Genomic DNA, 15,190 nt, shown 5'->3' on the forward strand with positions numbered 1-15,190 from the left:
CTCCCTCCTCCCTCCTCTTTCTTTGTCTCTCTATTTCTTCATCCCTCCTCTCCTCTTCCTTCCTTCCCTTTCTTTCTTTCTTTCTTCTCCCTCCTTCCCCCTCCTTCCCCCTCTCTTTCTTTCTCTTCCTCCTCCCTCTTTCTTTCTGTCTCTCTTTCTTCATCCCTCCTTCCCCCTCCTTCCCCTTTCTTCCTCCCTCCCTATATGCTTCCTTTCTTTTTCTCTCTTCCTTTTATTCCCTCCCTTCCTCTCTTTCTGTATTCTTTCTTTCATACTCCTTTCATACTCCTTTCTTTTATTCTCTCTCTCTCTCTCTCTCTCTCTCTCTCTCTCTCTCTCTCTCTCTCTCTCGTCATTGGCATTGCGGTCACTCTACAGTTAAGCACTTCCAACGATTGACACCTTAAAAACACTTGCTTGGAAGTGCCACTGAAATCAGTGAAATGCTTACTTCTGAGTAGAAGCACCGGCGCGGCCTGCTTAAACTACTCAAAGGTGGGCAGCAGAAACCAACTGGCCACCGCGCAGTGCCTTGACTCCCGTTTTCTTAATAGGACTACTCGAGCGCAGGTCGTTCGAAGTCGGTCCGGCAAGAGACGTGGTCTTCTAACAACGTAACCCAACTGACACTAAGGCAGTCCAGGTGCCCCCTCCCCAATTCAAAGTGCGCTTCGGACTGGCTGGCTGGCCCCACTTTCCGAAGGGTTGAAGATGGGGGGGGGGCGCCTCCGTTCGCACCACGTTAAGCTAAGGTGTGTGTGTGCAGGGGGGCAAGATTCGGCATCTCTTCTGGTTTAAGCTGCAAGTCGAGTTGTGATGGGTGGTTTCGGTTACTCCTGTGGCCGCCTCACCCTTACCCAGTTCCCATAAGGGAGAGGAAGGTCCCTGGACGCGTGCCGAGATCTTACGGCCAGCTTGCTCGTTGTGGTGGAATCTATTTTCAGTGAAGGCCTGTTGGCTAGTGAGACAATATTGTGCAGTGGTGAGATGGTCGGACTGCGGAGACTTGAGTTCCAATCCCCAGGTAACATTAGTGCCCCCCAATCTTTCTAACCTACCTTACGGGGGTGTTGTGAGTCTAAAATGGAGGAGGGGAGACTATGGGCGGTGCCCTAGACTCCTTGGGGAAAGGGTGGGGTAAAACTGTGGTGTTGAGCCACAGCTCTTGTTCAGCGCATCTGAGGAAGGGGCTGTGGCTCCATGGCAGAGCTTGGCATTGGTGGGCTTAGCCCCTGGCATCTCCGTTTGAATGGATCGGGCAGTTGGTGATGTGATAAACCTCCACCTGAGACCCTGGAGAGCAGCAGCCAGCCGGAGTAGACGATACTGACCTTGATGGACCCAGTAATCGAATTCAGTAGATACACGCTTGTTTTCGGGGGTGTATTTAGGAGCTGAAAAGAAATCCCGTCGTTTCTTCCCTTTGGTTATCGATTAGCCCCGTTGCCAGGCTGAGCCAAAAAGGCCGATTTCATGAATCTAGAATTTTTTTAAAAGGCCAACCTCTGAAGTCGACCCATTGACTTCACTGGCTTAGGTGCCTGCTTTCGAGACTCAAGTGGTTTGTTCTGACGTGGCAAGGACACGATCCCTCCCAAGACGTTCTCCTGCTCGAGCCCTATTAAAATCCACCGGTTTCCGGGTAAAAACGCGTTTAGGGTTGGGGTGCCACCGGTTGAGCCGGAGGGTAATTTTTAACCGCCCTTCACACGTGCCCCCTTTCCCAACAAGAATGTACACTAGCATAGGAGAGAGTTTGTCTCCATTCGTGCGAATGGAAGGACATCCGATGTCCGGACACCAGCCTGGCTCGGAGAAGGTTCCAGGCTCGAACCCTGGTGCTTTAAGCAGCGGGACTAGCAGAACTCTTGTCTGTTTAAGACATATTCATACCATGGAGAAGGCTGCTTGGCACCAGGTGCCTCCTGGTAACCGGCGATGGGAAAGACCTTGATCTTTCCTGAGCCATAAAACTGGAACTTAGACTCTGGAAATCTAGTTGGTCTCTAAGGTGCCACTGGACTCAGATCCTGCTGCACTAGATCTATGATCTTTCGAGTGTGACTTCTGGTTAACACGGGAGTGGAAGACCGTCAGAGTTCTAACATTGACAGAGCTACTGAGTTTTCTAGCGCCCTCATATCACACGTCCGGCTGCCCCTAACCTAGCGTGTGCACCCCTTTACGTGTGAACGTCTGCCTTCTGGACGCCCGTAACTCCTCGGGACTCCGTATCACTGGGCAAAACAGGCAGTTGCATCATGTTCACACGAGACTGTGTACCTCCTTGGGGAGAAAACCACCTAATGGAAAAGTCGAACCAACTTGGAGGTTCCTTGTGATTGGGGCCGACTCCAAACTAGATTAAAACTTCAGGACTGGATTGCAGTCACGTGGAAGGGACCCAACTTTACCATTTCCATCAGAACCAAGGCTGGTGGGTGCCTTCCCGTCCCTCACTGGCAGCTGAATGGGAAAGCACGCCGTTCAAAAGCATTGCCTTCGAGGAGACCCGGACGTTTCATCTGCCCGAGGCACGTTCACACGTGCAGTTATCAAATAATGGACAGGCACGTGTGTGGCTCAGCCCTGCTTCCAGTGATTGCAGTAAATTCTCTCCCCCCACCCCTAGTATTTCTGATCGCAGCTCGGTGCTCAACACCTCTGTAAAACCCATCGATTTCAATAGTACTTCTTTCCCAAGTAACTGGATTCTTTGTCTTTAAGATTGGAACCATTGAAAGAGAGAGGGACGGAGGGATGGAAGGAGGGGGGGGGGGGAGGAGGGCTGGTTACTCTTTCCTCTTTTCTTTTTATTGCCCCCGCCCTTTCTGAAATTTGAGGTAGGGCTTTTTTTTATGAACGGCAGATGTGAGATATTTAATATCCTATCGGGGACAGTCGCAATATTGAAGATCAAAACCTGCCAGGCGCTGAAGACGCAACTGCAGGCAAAAACAAAAAGGGAGGGGGGAGAGGAGGGGGGAGAAAGCCTGGAAGATGCTCATCAGCTAATTACAACTGCAAATATTATGCAAATGGCGCTTGGCAGCGCAACGACGGAGGCGAGTTTAAGAGCGGAGATAAAGCGAGAAAATTGAACATCCATCTAAACACGGGAACGGGTCCAGGGAGGTTTGGATGCATCTTAAGGCAGCCTGCCTCGCCCCCGAGAGCTACAACAGTGTATATGTTATACAAAATACCTTCACCATCTATCTTTCTAACATATCCTAGGGGGTGTAGGTACAAACACGTGTGAATGTGTTCGCGTGAACACACAAAGTAACCGAGGCAGGCGGGGTCCAGTCGAAGTTACGGCACGTTCCGCCCCATTCATTCCAGTGGAAAGCTTGAAGCACATGTTTGGTGCTTCTCGGAGGAAAAGCAGTGTGTAATTTGGCTCTGCGTTCCGAAGGCGATTGTTCAACGGGGTTTACCTCCCTGTAAAAAATCCAGAGTATTATAGCCATAATGAGTTCCGGTTTGAGCTGGTTGTGCATAAAAAAAATGGGGTGTGTGCGTCAGTTGAATGGCGAATGTGCATAAACACCGGTGAGTGTGCACATTTACCAGCTGTGTGCATGGACGGAGAACCCTGCCAAGCCATAACCTCCCCCCCACCAGTCATTAATAGTCAATTTTAGATCGCTGCTATAAATCTGGATTCCAAGCAAGCTTGCTTGAAAATAAGCTCCATTCATTCCAAAGGAACTCACTTTCCAGTGACTTGTTTAGGGACGCTGACTCAGGGAAATCCAGGAAGGAGAGATGAACAGATAGTCGGGAGCAGAAATACATAAACATCTATACCAGCATTTTAAAAATGCTTCTGAAATGGGGATCAGTCTCTGTAGGAAACCATTTAAGACCGTCAATGAAATGTCCTGTCCATATCTCACCCATGTCCCAATGCTTGGATTTAATTTGGTCTACAACTCAGTCCCAAATAAAGTACTAATCTCTTTCAGGTCAAGTACTTTCACCGTGCAATCCTATAAACACTTTCCTGAGAGTAATCCCCATTGAATAAAATGGGATTTACGTCTGAGTAGACCCGCTGAGATTTACTCCCTGAATTCATTCGGTTGCAGATTGGACCGAGGCACTAAAACACTTGTCAATACTTAGATTAAAAAAATAAATGAATTAAGGAAGAAGATTTTGTTCACAGGGAACAAAATCTCCTCTACGCGTGAGAATTCCAGAGGGGAAAAATACAAAAATTGTCCACCTTTCTCACTAAGCCCCAAGGCGGATTACACAGTGCAAGTGAATACAATATAATCAACAGCTCGGACATTCACTGAGCAACATACAGCAAAGAGTCCAGTAGCACCTTTAAGACTAACCAACTTTACTGTAGCGTGAGCTTTCAAGAACCACAGCTCTCTTCGTCAGATGCATGTACGTAGCTATACATAGCAGTATCATTTATACATAGCTATATGTGCCTAATGTTGTAAATGAATATACCCCGTGCACGTGTACCGTCCTGTCCAAATGCTCAGACCCCAGAACATCAATAGGATTTAAAAGGACTCCCTCTGAATATTCTCTCTGTGTGTCCAAGCAGTACAACCATGTGCTAATTTTAAACTCAACGTTACGATTTAAAATCCTTGGGAGGGGGGCGGGTTTAAAATCCATTTTGAGAAGAGTTGTGGGGAAGAACACTCGGAAATATATTTTCAGAAACTGACAGAGCAATCCTATGCGGATTGGTCCAGGATAAACTAACTAAAATCAATGGGCTTAGAGTGGCGTAACTCTACAAGGGAGAACACTTGGACAGCGCAATCCTAAACAGAATTATTCCAGTCTAAACGCATTGAAATCAATGGTCTTAGACTGGAGTGACTCTGTTTAGGGTCGCACAGTACTAGCAGAGAAGCTACATTTTTCAGAAGGGAAGGGGAAAATACAAGAGCTGGGATCTTCCACTGAAATATGATCACATTTACTTGCTTGATGTGGGAAGCTAACATTCGGCGATTATCCCCGTTTTCTGTTTTTCCGCAGGGATCTGATTGTATCCCTAACGCCCCCTCCCCTAAATAATAATAAAAAAAAATTCTCCTTGGAGAAAGTGCTCTGCTTGAAGCTCACAGAGGCGCGCGCGGTGACATGAAGCGCGTGCACCGAGCCCGGGAAGGGGGGGGGAGGGGAGAGAGAGAGTAAACCAATCGGCGCATAATGAATCCTATTGGATGTGTTTTAGAGGGGTGTTGGCACGAGCGCAAGGTAAATTAGAAAGCCTGACACCCTCTTCTGTTCAGACAGATGCAACACAAAGACACCCATCCCGTCGCAATCCCCCCTCCTGTGAAATTGACATCAGTTTGGGTAGCTTTCAAACGCAGGCGCGCTCCTCTTTCTCTCCGGGCCACCCAATCCAGCCAATTAAGAACCAGTCTTGATCAAGGGCAATAAGAGCAGGAAGGTCTTTTTTTTTTTTAAAGCCCCCCCCCCGGGGGTTTCAACTGGCTCGTTTTTTCCCCGCTTAGAACAGAGCCTAATTTCAAGGCGAGGTGGAGGAATAAACGTGCAGGGTTTCCTATTGCAAGGCGAATCAAGGCTGCACATCGGTTTCTGGAGGGCGGGGGGAAAGGTGGAGGGGGGAGAGAAAAGATGCGAGAGATAGAATATGGGGAGGGGGCACGGAGGATGGAATAAGTCTAGCCTGTTGGCAATTTCTGGAAGAGCTCCAGTCCTCTGCACATTTATTTCGGAGGAAATCCTATTGAAATTGGAATGACCGACTTCTGAGTAAGGAGAGGGCTGCAACCTTACTAGGATGTAGGTTACGTTGAATTCAGTGGGACTCCCTCCAAAGTAAATCTGCATAAAAATGGACTGCAAGGTTAGGATTCTAACCTCGCTGACTTCTGAGTAGACATAGTTAGGATCGTGCTGCATAAAGCGGGGAAATCCCCTTTTCTTATTATAGATTCTCGCCCCCCCCCCGGTTACAAACTATCATATAATTTCAAGGGAATGCCTCTTTAATTCTTGCAAATGAGAAACAAACACGTCTCCGTGTTTATCTGTATACAAAGAAGCCAAAGGATATTATTCGATGTATTAAAAATTGGGTTTTTTTTTTTAAAGTTCCCCTCCACCAAACTAGGCAATCGATTTTGGGGCGGCTCTTTCTTTCATATGGGTGTTTGGGGAGAGTGGAGAAATCTATAAACCACCATTTAAAAAAACAAACAAAAGAAAAAGATGCAAACGACTTCTTATCTTAACTTGGCACTCCGCTTCCCACTATAAATAGATATATATGATCAATGATTGCCCATTCCCTCCTTCCCTAAAGTAAATAAGGCAAAATTAAATTTTCCTTCCCGAGAACCACTTCCAAGTCGATTTTGTTAATTTCGTCGTGAAATTGACACAATAATTAAAGAGACGCGAATATCTCGGTTCTTCTCTTCTCTTTCTTTCTTTTTTATATATATATAAAAAAATCAGATCTACTTTCTATTTCCCCAATTAAAAACCGCTTTTAAAACAGCAGCATTTTTTTTTTGCTTTCCCCAAAATGAAAAAGGTGGTGGTGGGGGGGGAAGAGTTCCTTTTTTGCCCATCGCTTTCTGCCATCAGATTCATTGTGATGTATTAGATGCAATAAATTATCCCGAGTAACAAAACATCGGGAGCTGAAAGGTTGATAATCTGGAAAGCAGAGATAAGAATTCATTATTCTGAATCATTATGAATCCAACGTTGCCTCTGACTCCCTTCTTAATCAGCTCCTCTGATCCTGGATATGTGAGCGGCAAAGATAAGGAGCAAATCATTTATAATTCTTCACCTCGCCTAATATTTTAAAATAAAGTCAGAGGCAAGCAAACGTCATAAAACACGCGCAAGCTCGCTTTCTCTTTCGCGCGCGCGCACGCGGACAGGCGCGGGCACGCGCTATACCCAACTCGAAAGGCTCCCTGTGTGTGGGAGAGGGGGGACCTCACTCGCATGTTATTTAAGTGAACCAGTAAGGTTTCATTAACACGCGCCCTCATTCTCCAGGTTTCTCCACACACACACGAGCATACATTTCCACGCGTTCCGGAGATTTTTAAAAAAAATAATTATTTTTATAGGGTGTTTTTTTCTTTAAGGAGAAGGGCACATTTAGAGGAACTCTTTTTATTTCCAAGCTATTGATTTAAGGAACCCAACACATTCTGCCCTTTCCCCAAATTCAGGAATTTCTTTGAAAAAAATCCAGGCAAGGGGAAATCCTTGTTTAAAGAACAATCACAAAAGCAGGATCCGCGTTGAAAAAGAAATGATGGAGTCCGAGGCGAGGTTTAAAAGAGCTCAATTCAGCGGGACGTTCTCCTGCCTTGAAACGAATGGGATTCATTCGTTTCCGATAGGGTTTATACCGAAAATTTCCACGGGGATGGGGAAGGGGGGATTATTTCGGGAACGAGTCTATCTTGCCAGTTAAGATGGGATTTTCCCCAAGATGCAACCCACCACCGGTTTTAAACATTCAAAATTAGTTAGCCTTATATTTGATTTGTCAGTTCGTGATCGCTTCCAGCTTTGATAGATACATCTGGACATATTTATGGTGGTCTAAGAAAAGATGAACTGAATTCCAGGCGAGTTACCACCACTACCGCCTCATTTTGCAGAATTCCCATAATGCGCAGGTTGGTTGTCTGAACCAGAGGTCCACGGGAAGGTTCGTTTCGGTAATGAAGACACAAGTCCATACGAATGTCCCTCTCCTTACATAAGACACTACAAATGCGTTGCGCATTTGCATTGGGAACCGACCTTCACACACAGACCCACACAGACTTGGGCTTTACCTCCAAGTAGCACTTTCAGGATCCTTACTTGGAAGTAAGGTAGCACTGATTTCCTTGCGGTGAGCGGCCTCAGAACGAGCCTGCGTTGGTGGGGAAAAGCTCCATTGAAAACCATGGGACTTGCTCTCGAGTAAACATGCTCAGAGGCTAGGACTGCAAATGGGCCTCCACCTGAGTCCTTTGGATTTAAAGCTGGTTCGTGGATGGCTTTTAAACCACCGAGTGTGATCTGATGAACAGAAAATTCAAATCTGGATCTCTGCCCCGTGTGGGTCCATCGACCTCTCCATTTCTCCCATCTCTCCCGGAGTTTTGGGGACTGGCTCGCTAGGAGACCGACGGATTTTGACTCCTACTCCTCGGTAAAACCATACCTGTGTTTCTCCACCTTTGCATTGCCTGCCAGGGAGTCTCAGGGGGGAGGAATTCCGGGCTGCTCGGCACATTAAAAAAGAGACTGGCTCCGAGAGTCCCTTTGAATGTCAAGAGGAATCCTGATATTTTCCCTCCCAATGGCTGGGTGGGTTTTTGGAAACAAACAGAGATGGAGTGAGTATCAATCCCAGGACACTGGGAGCCTCGCGCGTTCCCGAGGCCAATTCCCACCCCATGCTTGCAACTGAGATCCTTAAAGATGTTAAGAATAAATGAATTTATGGGTGTCAGTTTGATTGGGTCGATAGCAGTGCTAGTGAAAATGAATGGAAAATCTCGCTCTGCCTGGCTGCGTGCGTATCTATCTATCTATCTATCTATCTATCTATCTATCTATCTATCTATCTATCTATCTATCTATCTATCTATCTATCTATCTATCTATCTATCTATCTATCTATCTATCTATCTATCATTTATAACCAACGAAGTCCTGTTTCATTGTACCTCTAATTTCCATTTAACTCTGGTCTCATTTTAACTCTCTAATTTTAGCTACATGTTGGTTTTCTTCAAAACACATGCGCAATTCCGTCACCCCCCCCCCCAAGCGATTTCGCCCCTGTATGAAAGTAATTCTGGGGTGCCGCTGGTCACATTATCACCATCATTATTGTTATTATTATTTTTGTTACTATTATTATCATTAGGCACGATTACTGAATGCGCCGTCTCACATCCAGCGTCCAGCCACCTTGCTCCCCCCTCCAACCGGTCTCTAATTTATTACCTTAATTGAATTTGTTTGCCAAAGATAGAAGTGGGCGTCAGATCGCGTTACCTTTCACCTTAGAAAGGGAGAGTCATTTTAGAAGAGGAGATAGTAAACTCCCCACGTCAGCAGAAAGGGGGGGGGGGAGAGGGGAGAGAAGAAGCCAGCCCACGAGGGTTGGAAGGCGGGTGATGTGTTTGTATCGACGCGATCATTTAATGCTCGGATTTGAGATTTCATAAAGGGGGGGGGGTGCTTATTTAAAAAATAAACCCTAGCCTTTCAAATATGCCCCCCCCAAAAGCTGAGCCCGGGTTTTAAAAATACAGCCTAGTGCCGGAATCCAGGGGGTCCCCTGTATCTAAAAAACGCAATTGATTTCCTCCCTGTTAAATTAAGCCTATAACAAAGGATTCCGTTCGCATCCGAGCATCGCTCCTGCCTTTCCAGCTACCCTGATGTTAAGTGTCTTTCTGACTCCAAGAGGCGAAATAAAACAATATTGACCCGGCTGCTGATGGCATTGGGGGGTCCCGGGTTTAAGAGCCAGGTCGGCCTCTTTCGGATGTGTTTGTCTGCTGGGTTCTCCTCGCCCGAACCCTCCCTGGCTCGTGTGAATCAAAGCCAAGTGACGCGATCGCGTTTCTTCTTAATGTTCTCGATTCGGGACCGTTTAAGGTTGGATCCCTGTCGGGGAATGGGGTCGGTTTGGGATTCCCAAGCAACCGAGGCATGTTGTCAATCAGTTTGACAAAAGCTGAGGAGGACGCCTGAGAGAGAACGCATGTGCCTCCTCCGTGCTGTCAGTCTTAAGAGTAACCAGACCGTCCAGGACGGATCACAGCGACACACAGCCACCTCTGCATTTCCCAGGCAAGCCCAGTTGTTGTTTTTTTGGTCTGCCCGTTGCTGCGGCGATGCCCTTCCACACAGGCGCGCACGTCTTTAATGAGAGAAAGCTCCGAAGGGACTCCAACCGAAAACCGTTTCGGAAGCTGCCTCGAGAAATTGACAAAGCCGCGCCTCGCACGCCCTGCTTGAGTCAAACGAATCCATTGACTAGATGATTAAACAGAAAGCGGGTGGCGGTGGCGAATGCGCCTCTCCCTCTTCGCCCTGCCTTTTGTGGCGCGGGTGGTGCACATATTGGCAACCCGTCAAAGATGTTCACCTCAGCTACTGTTCCACTGTTTTGCCCGGTGTGTGTGTGTGTGTGTGGGAAGGATAAAGGGTCTCCGCCCTCTCCAATCTTTCTCGGGGGGGGGGGACGTCGAACAAAAACCAATTTTACTTCCACTTCCCCCTATAGCAACGGAAGGAAAATATGAGAGATGGGGAACTCCGGCGCTGCAGATGAAGTTCGCCTGTGGGTTTCAGTGTAAACCTGACCGTGCAAAAAGATTCGGGCTCGGGGCTGCCCCCTTTTCAGCGAGGGGACAGAACTCTTGGCTTTCCGCACGCTGTTTATTCCGGATTTTCTTAGCAGTCCATCCCGCGCCCCTCTTGGTGCAGAACGGAACCTGAAAATGGACCAGGGGGATGCAGGGGTTAAGTGTAGGCGACGGGACTGGGAGGGGGCAACTGCTGGGGACACCCCCCCCCCAGCAGTTTGTGGTTCCTTTCTATTTGTCTACGAAGTAGATCCGGAAAATTCGTGTGTGTGTGTGTGGGGGGGGGAGGTTTGTCTGGAGATTTGCACGCCCGTTCAGTAGACCCCCTTCCCACCCCAGTTGAACCTCTCGATTCACACACAACCCACCCATAAATGACATAAATAAACAAATCTCTGCCCGATCGATTTCCATCCAGCCGCATCGCTTGGCGTGTCTGTGGGGTGTTTTGTCTCCGGCAGGTTCCTTGTTATGTCTGGATCTCGAGATTGGGCTTGTGTGCGTGATGGGAACGCTTCGTTTCTCTTGTAGTCCCTCCCCCTCCTCCGGCCTGCGTGTCAGGGGGGGGGGTGGAAAGAAAGAAAGAAGGAAAGAAAGAAAGAGAAAGGGAGAAAGGGAGAGAAGGAAAGAAAGGGAGAGAAGGAAAGAAAGAGGGAGAGAAATAAAAGAAAGTCACGTGCCCCTTTCCCGTTCCAGATTCCCGATTCACAAAAAGGGGCTTGAAACTGACAAAGATCGCTCTGCATTGAAGCCGGGCGGCCCTTTGACAAATGCCGTTTGTATTTCCTCGAAAGCTTTTGATGTCAGCCCATTTAGACGCGCAGTTGCTTCTTCTCCCCCGCCCCTCCCCCCGGTCCTTCTGGGGCCCATCGCCCCGCCACTGGTGCCCGGCCCAGGTTGACTGCCATGACATCACGCGGACGAATCGACCCCCCCTCCTCCTCCTCCTCCTCCGTCCCCTCCTCTTTCTTCTCTCCTCCTCCTCCATTCGCAGGATGGGTGTGTAAAAACCAAACCACCCATCATCTGGTGCCCCCCCCTCCGCCTTTGCTCCTTCCCAACCCGGAAGAGCTCTGAGCTGTCTTGCACAGTGAGGAAGAGGAGGAGGGAGGTCAGAGAGATTCGGGCTGGGCGCATGGACGATGCGGATCACCCAACTTCTTCTCCCTCTGCCTGGAAGGCGCATCGGCGATGCGCGCCGCCCTGGCAGCACCACGGACTCTCCTGTCATTTTTTAATCGCAGACTTGGCCATCCGGAGAAGATCGACTAAAACCGATCCAGAAACCCATATCAGCGTTTCAGGTGAGTCCCGGTATTTCCAACTCCTCCCCGCAGCCCTCCGGGCACCTCTTTTTCTTTCTCCGCACCGGGAGAGACCACCCGGTCTTCGATCGCCTTGCCCAGCTACCAGGGAAGGGGCCGCTCGGCTTGGCAATCCAGGATTCCCCTCTGCCTCGTTCAGTGACCTTGGAAGAGACAGGAGAGGGTGGCTGAGCGGAGCGGACTTTCCCCTGGAAGATCAGATTACCGCTGGCGGGGGACAAGGTGGTATAGTCCTCCCCGATAGAGGGTGGTGGCTGTGGCTAGGAGAGGGGTAGAGGCAAGGGGGAGATCGCCAGGGTTTTGCGAAATAGAAAGCCTGGAGGTCAGTTTCAACGCTCTGACACAAAGGTGGTGTTTTGGGGGGGGGGGGAGGGCTTCTCGGTTGCTTGAGAAATGATGGATGGGAGGTCGTAGGACCGATCTGTTATCTGCAAAGGCTGCGAATAGCGCGCGTCCGGTGCGTCTTGGCCCAAGGGGTACTTTCCAGCGTTGGAATCCAAGGAAACAGGTTGTGTGATTTTGCTTAATTTAATGTACTTTTTAAAAAAAGATTTTACTAGCCTTGAGGCCCTAGAAAGCAGGAGGCCATACAGATGCATAGATTCTCTGCTTTTACTTGAGTGTATATAATCTTCTCTAGACTATTCTTGATAATTACGAGACAAGAGAGAAGGGCAGATACATTTCCCTAGATTTGTCTGTACTGGTTCCTTTTCTCTCCCATCTATCGCGCCAGTTTCCTTTTCCCAGACCTGGGCTGCTTCCACACACGTTGGATAATCCACTTTCAATACTCTTTAGTGAACATTTGGAACTGCTTTTCCACGTGTGGAACAAAAAATCCACTTCCAAAGGATTGCTAAAGTGCATTGAAAGTGCATTATTCAACGTGTGCGTAAATGGCCCTGCTTTTGTCCTCCCCTGTCAGTCTTATTACCCCTCTAATATTTAGCTATGGTAGAGAGGGTTTCTGATTGACCTTCCCCCAAACGCACAGCTCCAAGTGCTCTCGAAAATATGGATTTGGAAGTCTGGGCAGCAACACGTTTGCCTCGACTCTTCGGTGTTCAAAGTCGTCCTAAATAACTGCCGTATTTCCCATGCCAAAGAGCACGTTCGTACGGGAGTTATCGCTGATCGCTTGTCTGTGGGCTGGAGTGAACAGTGTTAGAATTATATTAGACTTCAGACTGGGAAGATAAATTTGTCGAAAGATGAGGGGGTTGGGTGGGAATTGATCCACGGATAAATCCGATCCGACAACCACAATTTAAAACCCACGTTTCCAAAAAAGGGACTCTGTTTAAAGCTCACTTTCTCCTCGTTTTTGTGTGGATCCCGGAAAGAATCGTCTCTTGGCAGCTCCGGCGATCCAACGGATTACTTTCTCCCCCAAATTAGCTAGGGTGGATTCCTGAATGCTGTTGTGTGAAATAATGAGGGCGGTGTTGTGAAAGAAAGAAAGAAAGAAAGAAAGAAAGAAAGAAAGAAAGAAAGAAAGAAAGAAAGAAAGAAAGAAAGAAAGAAAGAAAGAAAGAAAGAAAGAAAGAAAGAAAGACCAAAGCACTTTTTCCAGATCTTGGACTGGCCAGTGTGGAAATCTAAGACTAGTTGGATGGTTTGAAAATGACCCGCGGAAATGTCAAAACTGGAATTGCTTAAGTGGATGGCTGTTTGATTAATGGAGATCGGAGAAGGTTTGGCTACGTTAGAAAGGTGCCGGTCCTTTGTTAGGTTCGTAGGTACCTCTGCTTAAGAAATTCTGCTGAATAAATTGACAGAAATAGGGCCAGAAATAATTCGTTCACTAAAAACTTAAGTACATTGGAGAATTTGATTTTTTGTAAAAGGTCTTTGTGTTTTCATTATTGATATTTGCAAGGAGTCTTGGATTTTGAACCTCTATTTGTTTTAGCCCCAAAAAATGTTTGCAGAAATTTATAGAATCCCTCCCTCCTGTGGTGTGTTTGTATATGTGTGTGTACAATTTCTGATTAGCCTTAAAGAGAGAACGCCTCTGTGGCTGCGATCCAGAAACTGCTTGATCCTGAGGGGCCTCATTGGTTTCCCGAGAATCCTTGCGACAACTCTGGAACAGATTGCAAGACTTCGGCTTAAATGTTTCCTTGCTGTATATTGCCCCGTAGGCAAGAATGCAGCTAAAGGGGCCTCCTTTTTCTCTAGATTTGTTGCTGGTTGCTTTGAGGTTTGGTGCGGGCAGGGTGCTCGGATGCGGGTGACCTTAACCTGTGCGCGAATGTGACCCTTAATGTGTTCAGGTTTACCGCCATCTGAACGGCACTTCCGCCGTAGGAAGTCCATTGAAATCCACAGAACCGGCTCCCGCATAAAAAGGCAGGGCGATCGTTAATTACCTGGAGGTAAATTGATTTCCACCCAGGCTGGTGGGCTCTGCTCTGTCGCTGTTCCGCACTACCAATTCAGAGTCCGTTTGGAGAGTTCGCCCGTCTCTCCTTTTGCGCATCACTGTCAGTTCGCGCATTCGGAGAAAGGTCCATTCTCCCGTTTGTGTTAAAGCTCTGGCTCCCCTCTTTCCTCCGTGTCTTGACTTGCTTTTCGCCTGATTTTGCCTGACTGTTTTTGGCTTCACACACACACACACACAATGAATTGCGCTTCTGGGCAGACACTCGTTCAGGTGTTGCTTTGGGGCACAATTCTACAGTCCCTGCCCGATTGAAATGAATGGGAGAACAGGGCCAGGGGGGAGTCCGGGGCTTTTCCTTCTCAGTTTTAGGACATCTACAAGGGCCTGTCCTACCTGTGCTGTGTCGCTGTACATTTCGGCTCCTACATGTTGCAATTAACAGTGCAACCTTAAGGACGCTTTCCTGGGAGTAAGCTCTATCACATAGACCTGAACAGGATTTTGAGTAGACTTTAGGACTGCTTTGCAAGTTACCCGTCGTTCTACATGTCCTCCGTCCTGGTAAATGCGTATGGACGTCTGCTCCCCATTTTATTTCAGCCCTTGTCAATATCCCTTTTAAGACACTTGTCAATACCCCCTTTAGGACATTTTCTCTCACAGCTCACCTCGATACCTGGTGGCTCAGATTAGCTGCGATCCCTTCTTCAATTATGCCTGTGTGCGCTCAGGCTGATTTAGACCTAAATGTCCCGAAAATTTGCGGGAATACCTTCCAAGGAGATGCGTTTTGCAGCGAGAAAAACCTACTTATTCGCAAATTAATTCTAGATCAGGGCGACTGTGGGTCGTTGTGGGGGTTTTGCTCAGGTGCGAACGCTGCAATTGTACGCTTACATTTAAGTGCAGTAGAAAATTGGAGGGGGGGGGGGTTAAACGGTGCTCATCTGCTCAATGCCTAGTTAGGCCGGAGTCCTGAAACTAGTTTAATTCTTCGGAAGCTTTATAGCTGGAGTCAAGCTTTCAAAACAGAACACGGCAGTTCTGCTGATTTGCTTCAATAGCTGGTGGATGGGTGGGGGGGGCAGGCTATTACGTCAAACAAA

The 15,190-nt window shown here is 47.9% G+C and overlaps 1 protein-coding gene across 1 annotated transcript in view; it reads left to right on the forward strand.

Moving 5' to 3' along the window:
* Positions 1–11,480: 11,480 nt before the first annotated feature.
* The window catches only part of GATA3 (GATA binding protein 3), a 75,641-nt gene continuing 71,931 nt past the window's right edge, over positions 11,481–15,190 (forward strand). Inside the window, exon 1 of the mRNA XM_054989174.1 lies at positions 11,481–11,674. The gene's annotated coding sequence lies outside the window, so the exon portion shown is untranslated. The remainder of the gene's footprint in view (positions 11,675–15,190) is intronic.

Source organism: Eublepharis macularius, chromosome 9 (assembly GCF_028583425.1).
Source record: "Eublepharis macularius isolate TG4126 chromosome 9, MPM_Emac_v1.0, whole genome shotgun sequence".
In the NCBI taxonomy this organism is placed as follows: domain Eukaryota; kingdom Metazoa; phylum Chordata; class Lepidosauria; order Squamata; family Eublepharidae; genus Eublepharis; species Eublepharis macularius.